This window comes from Panthera onca, chromosome D3 (assembly GCF_046562875.1).
Source record: "Panthera onca isolate mPanOnc1 chromosome D3, mPanOnc1 haplotype 2, whole genome shotgun sequence".
Classification (NCBI taxonomy): Eukaryota; Metazoa; Chordata; class Mammalia; order Carnivora; family Felidae; genus Panthera; species Panthera onca.
This window is the reverse complement of record NC_138350.1, coordinates 6,793,364-6,807,941: the sequence shown is the minus strand read 5'-3', so window position 1 is coordinate 6,807,941 and position 14,578 is coordinate 6,793,364.

Genomic DNA, 14,578 nt, shown 5'->3' with positions numbered 1-14,578 from the left:
ACAGGTTGTGGTGCGGCGACTGCCCTTTTGTTTAATTAGAAAACAGTTAAAATTGAATTTTGAAACGAAGCAACAAAATTGAATTTGTACCTCTAAAATTTGTATTTGATCCATTATGTTAATTTCTAAATTCAAAATTTGAGAGTTTCATTAAACTCTTTTAAGACATGATGAAGCATTTTTTTCTCAGTACTTCACAAATGCCATTTGGAGACAGCCAAGTCAGGTTGCAAGTGACCTTGCATCCTTACATGAAATGGAAGGTAACATCACTTTCATTTAGTGAGCCTCTGTTTCCTACCTAATAAACTACAAGATCCATAGTCTGGCATTTGTATCCCTCCAAAATCAATTCCTAGACAATATTTTAAATCTGATTTATTACAATTCCCCTTCCATTCATCGATATCTCTCCCAAGACACTTCTCTATAGCCTGACTTATTATTAATAATGATTTGCCTGTGTAGTAGTGTCTATGACCCTTGAAAGAAAAACCATGTCTATTCAACTTTGGCTGTACACATGCACTGTGCCTAGTAGTGCCTTGTGTTTGTTTTTGGAGAGTTGTGGGTGTTTTGTTTTTTGTTTTTTGTTTTTTTAAGGTTTATTCATTTATTTCGAGAGAGAGAGAGAGATGCTCAGGGTGGAGCTGGATTCAGGGCTTGATCTCAGAACCGTGAGATCATGACCTGAGCCAAAATCAAAAGTCGCAGTACTTAACTCACTGAGCCACCAAGCATCCCCTAGGGCCTTGTTTTTGTTGTCTCAATCACTATTTTGTTGGATAAGTAATGAATGAATATGTGGTTTTAGTTCACAAAAACAGAAAAGGAGGCAGGTTATATACAGACTATATAACTGTGCCAGAAAAGAAGTTATTGATAGCTTGGAATACAAGACCTTGATGCCATATCTTGAGAACTCTTCACATGTTACACATACAATTACGTATATTTTGAACATATGACTGTGCATTTCACCACATACAATACCTATGTAACCGTGTCTTATTTATAAAGGGGGAAACTGACTTTTTGCAGGAAATTTAATTCGTAAATAACTTCTTTCCTTGCCTCTGTTTATTTTTGTAAAACCATCCCCCTTCCCTTTTTTTTTTTTTTTTTAATGAAAAAGCATACTTAACATTTCACAGCTCCCTCAGAATCTTTTTGCATGGTGGGTATAGCATAGAATAAAAGTTGGTGAAGGACATTTGTGGAACTTTTATTCAACCTTAAAATCCTAAATAGAAACACATTACTGAATGTAAAGAGGAAAGTAAGTGTTTAAAAATCCTAAGTAACAATTTTACTCTAAATTGATAAGACTTTTGAGTCATTCATTTATTTATTCAATAAATATATGCTGAGCTCCTACTATATTCAAGGCTGTTCTAGATGCTGGACATAAAAGTGGTGAACTTCTAGACTAAAAGTTGCAAACTGGTGGCCTCTGAACCAAATGTGGCCCATCAGACGTGTTTTGTCTTGCATAATGTTTGCCAACACTTAAAAATTAAGAAATTTCAGGGGGCCTGGGTGGCTCAGTTGGTTAAGCATCTGACTTTGGCCAAGGTCATAATCTCCCACTTTGTGAGTTCAAGCCCCACATCAGGCTCTCTGCTGTCAGCTTGGAGCCCACTTCAAATCCTCTGTCTCCCTCTCTTTGCCACTCCCCTGCTCTCTCTCTCTCTCTCTCTCTCTCTCTCTCTCAAAACTAAATAAACAGTAAACATTAAAAAAATTTTAAGAAATTTGATACCTCTGAAAAAGTCTATTTCCAGCTTTACTTGAAAAATTAGAATATTTGGCAACATGGTTTATTCCTGTGGGGTAATAATTAACTGGATATAAGAAGCAAGAGCCACCTTTATTCAGGGAATGCTGTCCCCAGATCACAATAGTCCTGGCCATTCATTATTGCCTCTTAAAAGGCAGCTCGAGTCACCCATTTACCCTACTTTACCCATTGATGCAGCTTCACCTGGACATTTGGGTTGGAAATTCCTGTTTCCATCTGTATATATTTGATTTTAAGAACATGGTTAAATGTTACCAAAATTCTGAAACCATTTTAACTGTTAGGGATGTACTGCACCCTATGTACCCATTTTCATAGCAATTTGTTCAAGCCTTATTACACATTGGGTTTTTTTTTTTCTTTTTACCAATGATTTGCATAAGTAACTACCTCTGATGGACTGTGTGAGTGCCTCAAGGGCCGGCACCCGGTTTTGTTTTTTCAGTCCTTGCAGTGACATAGGCACCTGACATCTGGTATGTGCTCATTATTGGCAAGATTCCTTTGAGTCAGCTGTGCTTCAAATCCTTAAAATTCACTCTAAAAATATTTCTGAGTACCTATTCTGTGCCAGACATTGTGGTAAGGCCTAGGGATACAGCAGCGAATATAGAAACTAGTTATTTGACCTCATAGAAAAAAAAAAGTGGCATAGGTCACAAGTCAAAAATCCCTGACGAATCACCCTGTCTCTGGGAGACTAAGAAGGACATCCTGTTAGAGATGTGTGGTTGGCCTCCCTTACTTTTTTTTTTTAAGTTTGTTTATTTTGAGAGCGAGAGGGTGGGCACACATGCATGAGTGGGGGAGGGGCAGAGAGAGAGAGAGAGAGATAGAGGGAGAGAGAGAATCCCAAGCTATCTGCGCAGAGCCCTACGCAGGGCTCTAACTCACGAACCGTGAGATCATAACCTGAGCAGAAATCAAGAGTCAGAAACCTAGCCAACTGAGCCACCAGGTGCCCCTGGCCTCCCTTACTTTTAACTATGAAAACTGAATGCTGGGAGCACCTGGGGGGCTCAGTTCTTTGAGCATCTGACTTTAGCTCAGGTCATGATATCATGGCTTAAGATTTTGAGCCCCATGTTGGGCTTTGGGCTGACAGCACGGAGCCTGCTTTGGTTCATCTGCCTCCTTCTTTCTCTGCTGTGCCCATACTCTCTTTCTCTCTGTCTCTCAAAAAAAAATTTTTTTTTGAAAAAGAGTTTAAAAATATGAAAAATGAAAATTGAGTGCTGACCTCCTACACCTTTCACATTTCAAAGCAGCCCTCCAAGTCAACAAAAGAATCAAGGATTTATAACTTGTAGTGGACTTTGGCTTATTTTTGTGTGTGTGTTGAGCATTCTCTACTATCATCCCCAAAATGTGTTGTCTTTGATTTGAACAAAGTTACTGAACATGCCCGTCTGAATATAGGGATGAGCATATGGCCCTAGTAGAGCCCATCAGATCCTTCTCCAGGATTGCTATATGGACCATGGAAAAAGAAGAATCCCTTTTTCTCCTGGGGATGCTAAGTGGGGCTGTTGATGCCACATTCTCTGCTGCCAGAATAAAGGTAACCTGTAGGAAGAGAGAACAAGGCCAATTTGCACAGAGAAACAGAATCAAGCAGAGTTGAGGTGGAGGGAGGGGAGAAAGAAATAGACAGCTGTGGTACACTGACTTCTGTTTCTACCTTGAGACCATAGTTCTTTTTTTTAAATTTTTTTTTTAACGTTTATTTATTTTTGGGACAGAGAGAGACAGAGCATGAACTGGGGAGGGGCAGAGAGAGGGAGACACAGAATCGGAAGCAGGCTCCAGGCTCCGAGGCATCAGCCCAGAGCCTGACGCGGGGCTCGAACTCACGGACCGTGAGATCGTGACCTGAGCTGAAGTTGGACGCTTAACCGACTGAGCCACCCAGGCGCCCCAAGAGACCATAGTTCTTGCAACTCATTCTTGAACTGCATCGGCTTTGCTAGCAGCCACAAAACTTAGCAAATGTTTGTTAGTTTGTTTTGGGGCTTTTGTTTTGTTTGCTTTTCACTTTAGTTCGATTGAGGAAGGTTTCTGGCTCTTGCAACCAAAATCATCTTTATTAATATATATTTGAAAATACTAAAAGCAAAGCAATTTATCCTGTCAGACCTGTTTAGTTCCCAGAAAAACCTTCAGGGTCCTTGATTTGTTCCTATATGAGCCTTCATCTCATCTTATGTGCTATTCAGTTACTGTCCCCTTTACTTCCCCAGTCACCAAATACTCTCCTGCCAGTCAGAGAAAACGTGATGCAAATCTGGCATGACTGATGAAACAAAAAGAGAGTTGGCCTGGGAATCAGACTCCCCAGGATCCAGTCTTGGCCTTAAAACCAACTAGCTCTGTGATTCAAGCAGCCACCTGGAACTTGAGCCAATCACATTAACAAGGAAAGGTTTGCAGGGCGCCTGGGTGGCTCCAGCAGTTAAGCGTCCAATTATTGATTTCAGCTCAGGTCATGATCTCATGGTTCGTGAGTCCGAGCCCCACATCGAGCCCCCCTACCCACCTCTCAACAATAAATAAGTAAACATTTAAAAATAAAAGCAATGAAAAGTTTGGATGGGAAAGGAACCTGCAAGCATCACCACTATCTAATTCCAGAATATTTCTAAAAGTTTATTTGTTTATTTAGAGAGACAAAGAGAGAGAGCACACGTTGGGGAAGGGCAGAAGGATGGGAAGAGAGAGAATCCCAAGCAGACTCCACATTGTCAGTGCAGAGCCCAATTCGGGACTCAAACACACAAACAGTGAGACTATGACCTGAGCCAAAACCAAGAGTCAGAGGCTTAACCAACTGAGCCACCCAGGTGCCCCTCTAATTCCAGAACATTTCAATGACCCAAAATGAAACCCCAGACCCATTAGCAGTCACTCCTTGTTCCCCTTCTCCTCAAGTCCTGGAAGCCACTAACCTACTTTCTGTCTCTATAGATTTGTGTATTCTGGACACTTCTTATAAATGGAACCATACAATCGGTGGCCTTTTGTGTTGACTTCCTTTTTTTTTTTAAAGTGTATTTATTTTGAGAGAGACAGAAAGAGCCCAAGTTGGGGAGAGGCAGACAGAGAATCCTAAGCAGGCTCTGCGCTGTCAGCACAGAGCCCATTTCGAGGCTCAAACTCGCAAAACCATGAGGTCATGACCTGAGCTGAAACCCAGAGTCGGGCACTTAACGGACTGAGCCACCCAGGTGCCCCTGTGTTGGCTTCTTTCATGTAGCCTAATATTTCTGAGGTTCATCCATGTAGCTTATGTCAGAACTTCATTCCTTTTCGAGGCTGAATAATATTCCACTGTAAGGATAGACTACACTATCATTTGGCTCTTGTGAAGCCATGCACACATTCATGCACACATTTTTGTGGGAACATATATCTTCCACTCTTTTGGGTATATTCCTATGAGCGGAATTTCTGGGTCATACAGTAACTCCATGTTTAACTTTTTTAGGAACTGCCAGACTCTTTTCTGTAGGTGCACCATTTCACATTCCCAGCAGCAATGAACGAGGGTGGCCTCTACATTTTAAAGAACATCAGGAACCCAGCCTGCTATTTAATCAGGAGTCATAATTAGCAATGTCATGATTATGAAAGAACTGAGTAATTATCGAGGTGTTTTAAGTTTTTCTGAGTAATGGATGACTGTACTCATGATTTTCTGTATCTCTGCACACCATACTCTCGCAAGTAGAAGTACGCCAAATAGAACCAGTTTTCCCCATTGCTCATTAGACAGTAGCTTTCCAGCAGCTAAGTGCTGGCACATCATCTGCACGTCCCAGAACAGATGGGAAAGCCAGTGGTGTCACCGAGCACATGCTTTACCTGCTGATGGGTTCCAAAACTTCTGAAAATGACAACCCCTAACCGTGGTTTTTGTGCAATTCTAAGCATCTTGTTAGAGGACACATATAATTGCTCGGATTGCCCTGAGCAAGGAAAATGTAATGTGTGAACCAGGTCTCCTTCATACATGCATAAACAATCTCTTTTGATAATCCAGGAAAATCCAGCTGAGAGAAAAGAAAATAACTCCTATTAAATAAAATGAGCCCCGACTTTGAGAGAGTCACGTAGAGTCTCAGAGCTCAATTAATACAGAAAGTTCTGGGTAATTAACTGAGCTGCTGGGGAAACTTGATCTCTAGCCTGACAAGCATCACTAAGTATTTCCAGACCAAGGTAACATTCCAGCTTCTCAAAGCTCATGACCTGAATTGACTTCGCTCCCTGGGGAAAGAAACTCTCCTTGTTGTCTCTGGACCTCTTATTTCATCTAAAGGAAACCTCACCATCCACAACTGGAAGGATCAATGAACAAATGAATTAACTGGGGTTGGAGTTTACACTTCTGTCAACTCTCATCATTTGTGTGCTTGAACCACTTCGCGTATCTCTTAGTGCTAATAAGCGGGAGATAATATGCATTACATAATTTTCACAAGCATATGAGTACATTTTGCACATCATTTTCATTTCTCTGAGGATACCCTGACTCTCTCTCAATACTTGACTAGATGGCAGTTTCCAGAAACGGCTGCTTTCAGTAACAGAAACAGAAACTATATTTGTTCATTGCTTTTCCTTCTTTGCAGGATGTTAATGCCTTGGTCTGTAAAAATTGCATACATTTTAGTTTGCAGGGGTTTCTGGATCTCTGACATTTAATGAACATCTAGTGCCAAACAGCGGCAAGGTAGTTCCCTACTGCAGCAATAATGCTGAGCTCTGCTAATCCTGGTGGAGCTCCATCATAGATCTGGGGGCTGGCTGACTGGGTACCTGGAATGGCCGTGACTGGGACCCCTGGAGTGTGGCTCTATGTGTCTCTCCTCTTCTGGCAGGCTACGCCAGAGAATGTTCTCCTGTGTGTAAGAAAGTAGAGACAAGTCCCTCCTAGAGTCCTCAGCTCACATGGTGACAAGTGTGGGTACAGGGGGCATTAAAGAATTGGGGCCAAAGTGCTATCAACTAGAAACAGTCCCTTCTCATCCCCTTGGAGTCCATCCTTGGACCTCAGTTTATTTAGGCAAAAGGGAAAATTGGGTCCAAGAAGAATGGATCTGATTTTTATGTTTTTAATCTTACCAACCAATTGTATAAAAAGATGTACGAGCTTAGTTTGCTCAGGCTGCCATAACAAAATGCCATAGACAGGTGGCTTAAACAAGATTTTTTTTCTCAGAGTTCTAGAGGTCGGGAAGCCCAAGACCAAAGTGCCAGCTGATTCAGTGTCTGGTGAGAGCTCTCTTCGTGGCTTGCGGATGGCCACCTTCTCAGTATGTCCTCCATACGGCAGAACTAGGGAGAGCTCTCGAGCTCTCTGGTGTCTCCTCTTATAAGGATCTTATCCTTTCGTGAGGCTCCACCCTCATGACCTCATCTAATCTGGATTACTTCCAAATACTTTCCCATTGGGTGTTAAAGCATCAACATGTAAATTTGGGGGGCACACAATTTAGTCCATAGCATGACCTAAGTTTAGTAATCTTAGTATCTTCATTCCTTTTTAATCCTTTCCTCCAAATACATCTCACTTCACATTGTGACCAGCTGTGAATAAAACGTCCTAATCTTAGGGTTGCCTGGATGTCTCAGTCAGTTAAGAGTCCGACTCTTGCTTTCGGCTGGGGTCATGATCTGACAGTTTGTGAGTTCAAGCCCTGTGTCGGGCTCTGTGCTGACAGCCCAAGTCTGCCTGGGATTCTATCTCCCTCTGTATCTGCGCCTCCCCTGCTCGCTATTTTTCTCTCTCAAAAATAAATAAATAAACTTAAAAAAAAAAAAAAAAAGTCCTAACGTTAGAGGGTGCCTGGGTGGCTCAGTCTGTTAAGCGTCGGACTTGAGTTTAGGTAATGATCTCACAGTTCATGAGTTTGAGCTCAGCCTCGGGCTCTGTGGTGACAGCTCAGAGCCTGGAGCCTGCTTGGGATTCTGTGTCTCCCTCTCTCTCTGCCCCACCCCACTTGTATTTTGTCTCTCTCTTTCTCTCTCTCTCTCTCTCTCTCAAATATAAATAAACATTAAAAAAATTTTAAAGTTCTAATATTAGAAATCAAAGTAGAACTTAATTTTGGAGTCTCAGAGATTGATCAAAACAAATTGGAAACATAGCCATAGCATAGAAGACACTGATTTCGACTAGAGTTCAGGATATAGTGTGTACTTGATCTAAAGTTTGAAGGAATGATTAGCTAGTCTTTGTCAAGCCAGGTTTGTTGGAAAATTCAAAGTGGTTTCATGCTTCCCAGCCAAAGCACTGGAGGTCATCTTTCCCATAAGCTTCTGGAACTTCTGAGCATTACTCATTCAATCTGAAAACCTGCATGACTCTTTCAATCTTTATTTTCAGGCTCTTAATGGCCTTGAACCACAAAAGCAATTAAGTTGCCAGAGAAAGTTTCTAATATCCTGTTCATCTGAAGTTCTTTGAACAGGTATTTTATTCACTGCATGTGTAAGGAGAGACAGGAAGGAAACACTTCTTCAGTATTTTCATTTTGTCAATTAATGAATTAAAGAATGAACATCTTTAAGGAGAGAGAAAGGTTTCAGAGAAGAAAGCCAATATCCTAGAGAAATGATGAGATTCATCTGTTCAGAGAGTATATGAAAAGTAGACTGATCTATGGGACGTGTTTATAGACTGGCTATCCACTATCAGCCTCTAGAAAGGTATGGCCCTTGGGACAGGCATTCAGGAAAGCTGTTGTTCAACCCAATCAATATCTCATAGACAACAGCATTATTGATAAGTCTTCAATCAGCAGAAGAAAATTTAGAATTCTCCCTAAACTGGTATTCACATTAGTATAAGGAAATGAAAACTGGATTTGGGAATTTTAACACTTTTAACATCATCCTTTTTATCAGGCGCATTATGTTTACTGATGCTTCTGACCAGTCCTGGCAAAAACTGATAGATACCAAAGGAGATGTCTAGGAGGACTAGAAATAAAGAACAGTGGCTATCTATTCTTTTTTTTTTTTAATCAAAAAAATTTTTAATGTTTACTTATTTTGGAGAGAGAGACAGAGCATGAGCAGGGGAGGGGCAGAGAGAGAGAGGGAGACACAGAATCCAAAGCAAGCTCCAGGATCCGAGCTACCAGCACAGAGCCCAAGGTGGGGCTTGAACTCACAAACTGTAGGATCATGACCTGAGCCGAAGTCACATACTCAACCAATTGAGCCACCCAGGCGTCCCTAAAAGATTTTTAAAATCATTCGCGTTTAATTTTTCAGAAGTGTATCTTATTTAATTTTGCAATCATTTTGACTGCATATCTGTGTATTTATACAGGTGTATTGTTATTGCAAATTAAGTGGGCTGGGTTCCATAAGGCACACATGAAAAATCTGTCCCTAGTTCCTTGTTGCACACACAGGGAAGAGTCATAAGATCAATTTCCAATTTTTTAAACATGTTTATTTATTTATTTATTTATTTAGAGAGCACCCCTGAACAGGGGAGAGGCCGAGGAAGAGGGAGAGAGAATCCCTAGGAGGCTACCAGCTGTCAGCACAGAGTTCAATCCCACGTGGGGCTCCAGCCCACGAACATGAGATCATGACCTGAGCTGAAACCAAGAGTCAGACGCTTAACCAACTAAGCCACCCAGGCACCCTGGGTCAATCTCCACTTTTAATTGTCTTGTCAGGTACGTATTAATACCTCACCTTGTTAGCCCGATCAGGATATATAGTACTGAAGTAGTTTTTGCAATAAAAAAACTTTAACAAAAGCATAATAGTTTGACAGCTTTAAACATCACTATCCCACCTTCAAATTGAACTGATATTGAATTGGCATGACCCTGGATTTATTTTTTTTAAGTTTACATAACTATATATTTTTTTCAGATTATAAAAATAATACATGATTGTAGAAAACTTGAAAAACATAAGAAGGACAAAACAGAAGAAATAAAATTGGCTATCATTTCACAACCCAGTGATAACTTCTATGTCACTTGGGCATATTTCCCTTATTTTGGTCATGGCTGCATAGCAGCATCTGAGATATATATATATATATATATATATATATATATATATATATATATACACACACACACACACACACAATTTATACATATACAGAATTATATGCATATATATATGTAATTGGCATATAATAAATATTTGTCAAATATGTTAATGATTGGGTCTTTGTTGACAGAAAGTTAAATCAAGCAAATTTTTCCATAAAATTAGTCAGAAGAATATGGTTGTGAGGTGCCTGGGTGGCTCAGTTGGTTGAGCATCGGACTTCGGCTCAGGTCATGACCTCATGGTTCGTGAGTTCGAGCCCCGCATCGGGCTCTGTGCTGATAGCTCAGAGCCTGGAGCCTGCTTTGGATTCTGGGTCTCCCTCTCTCTCTCTGCCCCTCCCCTGCTCACACTCTGTCTCTTTCTCTCTCTCTCTCTCTGTCTCTCAAAAATAAATAAACATTAAAAAAGGAGAAGAATATGGTTGTCATTGTGTTGACTTTGTATCTTTTGATTTTCAAGTGTAGAATACTGAGCAAATGCTACAGACAGATCCAAATCACAGAGGAGAGGCAGGGTACGTCAGGCCAAGGAACAGCACCTTTAAAACAACCCAATTAGAATCCACTCCAGGAGTGGGACTCTAGGGGCACCTAGATGGCTCAGTTGGCTGAGCGTCCAACTTCAGCTCAGGTCATGATCTCGCGGTTTGTGGGTTTGAGCCCCGAGTCAGGCCCTGTGCTGACAGCTCAGAGCCTGGAGCCTGCTTCGGATTCTGTGTCTCCTTCTCTCTCTGCTCCTCCCCAACTTGTACTCTGTCTCTCTCTGTCTCTCAAAAATAAATAAATGTAATAATAATAAAAAAGAAGTGGGACTCCAAAACATGTCACTCCTTGAATATACTCAGCCACATCTCACATAGAAAGGCAATCTCCTTTGCTGATTTGGAAGCTACACTAACTTTTTCTAGCCCCTGGTAGGTGATTTGGAATGTCAAGACTTATTCTTTCCCAAAGCTAAGTTCATCAAAAGTAATGGGTAAGTCTTTTGATGGCGAATAAATTTTCCAATGCCTTAAGGGGAGAACGGTAATGAAAGACTGCTGAGAACTAGTTCAGCAAATAATCATGCCTCAATGCATCTTCAGAAGAAAAGTCAAATTATATCTATTGAGTTGCCAAAAGTAGGATAGTTTGAACCACCCCAGTGTTCCAATAGCAGTGCTTCTGAAACGTTAAGGTGCATCCAAATGACCTGAAAATCTCAGTAAAAAACAGATTCTGATTCAGGTGGTTGGAAGCAATCCAGGATTCTGAAAGACACACAAACTCCCACGTGATGCTAAGACTGGTGGTCCTCTGACCACACTTTGAGAAGCAAGGTCCCATCACACAAAGCTGATGAATGGCCTGACTGGTCTCCGCTATTAAAAACTCAGGGTACAGTGTGGTAAATATAACAGGGGCATCAGGCTGTGTCTCATAGAGAGTCTGTCCCATTAACTGATCTAAATCATCGCTGTCTACATTTGAAGTGCTTTGCCACTGATCGGATAAGGCTACATTTAATTTCTCTCCTTTAAAAAAATTGAGGTGAGATTCGTATCACATGAAATTAACCACTTCTTTTTATTTGAAAGACAGAGTGCATGTGAGTGGGGGAGAGGGGCAGAGGGAGAGAGAGAGAGAGAGAGAGAGAGAGAGAGAGAGAGAGAATCTTAAGCAGGCTCCATGTTCAGTGCAGACCCCAACACGGGGGCTCAATCCCATGATTCTGGGATCATGACTTGAGCTGAAATCAAGAGTCAGACACTCAACAGATTGAGCCACCCAGACACCCCTGGAATTAACCATTTTAAGTGTGTAGTTCAATGTAATTTTCATCACCCCAAAAGGAAATCTTATGCTCATTAATTAGTCACTCCTCATTCCCCCCTCTCGCACATCCCTGCCAACCACGAATCTACTTTCTGGATGTTCCATATCCAGGTGAAAATGTTCTGGACAAGGGTGCCTGCCTGGCTCAGTCAGAAAAGCATGTGACTCCAGGGGCACCTGGGTGGCTCAGTAGGTTAAGTGTCCAACTCTTGATTTCAGCTCACGTCATGATCTCACGGTTTGTGGGATGGAGAGAGCCCTGAGGTGGGCTCTGTGCTGACAGCATTGCACCTACTTGGCATTCTCTCTCTCTCTCTGTCCCTCCCCTGATTGGGCTCTCTCTCTCTCTCTCTCTCTCTCTCTCTCTCTCTCTCTCTCTCAAAGTAAAGAAACTTAAAAAAAAAACAACAGCCAAACTTTTTTTTTTTTTAAAGAAAAAGCATGTGACTCTTGATCTCAGAGTTGTGAGTTAGAGCCCCACGTTGGGCATAGAGATTACTTAAATAAACCTAAAAAAAAAAAAACAAAAGAAAAGAAAATGTTCTGGACCTAGACAGTGGTGATGACTTCCCAATACTGTGAATATACTAAATGTCACTGAATTGTGCATTTTAAAATGGCTTTAAAAAAAAGTGAATCTTATGTGAATTTTACCACAACAAAAAAAGTGTATGGGCTCTGCATTTTCTAACAAAAGCTACTTGCTGGTGATCTTCTCAAAATTAACTTGAGACCTAGAGGATGCTGAAACCAAGGCCTGGAGGTCACTCAGCTATTTGGTGGCAGAATACAGCTCAGATTCTTGATTTCCTAATTCCTACCTTGTTTGCTCTCAACCAATAGGGTAAAAAAACAATTTTAAACACAGCGATATATTGCATGGCAAGAAACCAGACATTAAGATCTGCACCTCAGGGTGCCCAGGTGACTCAGTTGGTTAAGCGTCCGACTTTGGCTCAGGTCATGATCTCACAGTTGGAGCCCTGCATTGCGCTCTGTGCTGACAGCTCAAAGCCTGGAGCCTGCTTCAGATTCTGGGTCTCCCTCTCTCTCTCTACCCCTCCCCCACTCACATGCTGTCTCTCAAAAATGAATAAACGTTTAAAAATTAAAAAAAAAAGATCTGCACCTCGATGCTTGCAATCTAACTGGGAAAACAAAATTGTCACATGAGTGCAAGTGGGCTATCAGAAATGCAGAGTAAGTACGAATGGAGTACAGCCAAACATCAGTAACAAAGAATACGTAGATCCTGCATTTATTTGGACAATCAGTTCTGAGGATTCTTCTCTTCCTGCATGGGATGCAATTCTAGGTAAATGAACCATGCAAACCAGGCCATAATAGGTTCCTCCTAATCTATGTGAAATATAGCAAACATCTCTGCCCTTCTGAAATATCTGTGGTGAGCCTACCACATTTCAGAACTGGTTAGAAATGTGGGCTCTGTACTCAGATGGCCCAGGTTGGAAGCCGGCCCCACTACTTAATATCATGGGGCTTTGGGTGAGTCACTTAATCCTCTGTGCCTCCATTTTCTTGTCCATAAAATGGGAATAAAAACAGTACAAACCTCAGGGGTTATTATAAGACACATATACAGTGCCTAGAATAGTGCCTAGGACTTAGTAAACCATAATAAATATTAGCTGTAATTATTATTGCATTTAATAGGGTGCCTGGGTGGCTCAGTTGGTTAAGTGTCTGATTCTTGATTTCAGCTCCGGTTATGGTCTCGTGGTTTGTGAGTTCGAGCCGCACGTCTGGCTCTGTATTAGGATTCTTTGCCTCTCCCCTACATGAGTATGCATGCTCTCTCGCTCTCTCTCTCTCTCTCTCAATAAATAAATAAACTTAAAAAATTAAAGTTAAAAAATTAAAATACAATAAAAATTAAAAAAAAAACTGATAAGCTGGGTGACTTTTGACACTTTCCAAGTCAGTCACTAGCTTTCTTATTATCTACAATGGAAAATATAATACATGCCTCCCCTACTTCTGAGACTGAGTATCAAAATAAATAATAAAGGCAAAGCATTTTTGAAACACTAAAGCACTGTCCAAACATAAACTTTTTATTGAATCCAAGGGAAATCATATTTACCTACTCATAAAAGCAAATTTCCACAAATTTCCCATTTTCCTGAATTTTGTTTGACTTATTCAGAATGATTGCACAAACTCGAATGTGCTGAAATCACACTCTTTCAAATTATCATAATTCAGACTTTTCACTAATTTAGGCATTTTCCTAATCAACACAAATTGTTACAACTTTATTTTATATCGAAATTTACTAGTGTGGATTTATGCTCTTGCAGGGATTTGAACAAGATTTCTGACCTCGTGCTAAAGGAATCCAGATGAGAAAGACCTTGAGTATAGGCAGAGTTGGGTGAATTTGATCAATGAAAACATTTTAAGTCCAATAAAAGAACTGTAATTTGGGAAGAAAGGGAGAGCATGAGCCGGCAAATATACAAGACTACAAAGGTAGCCGTTGGGTGAGAAAGGAAAAGAAAAGCTGGAAAGAAATGGTGTTACCAGTTATCCTTTGGGTTAAAAGATTCTGGAATAAGGGGCTCCTGGGTGGCTCAGTTGGTTAAGGGTCTGACTTTGACTCAGGTCATGATCTCAGAGCTCATGAGTTCGAGCCCTGCATCAGGCTCATTGCTGTCAGTGCAGAGCTTGGAGCCTTCTTTGGATTCTGTGTCCCCCTCTCTCTGTGCTCCTCCCCCACGCATTCTCTCTCTCTCTCTCTCTCTCTCTCTCAAATAAACAAATATTTAAAAAAGAAGATTCTGGAATAATACAGATCTTCTTACATGTTGTATTAGCTCTGGCTGCCATAACAAAATACCATAAACTCAGT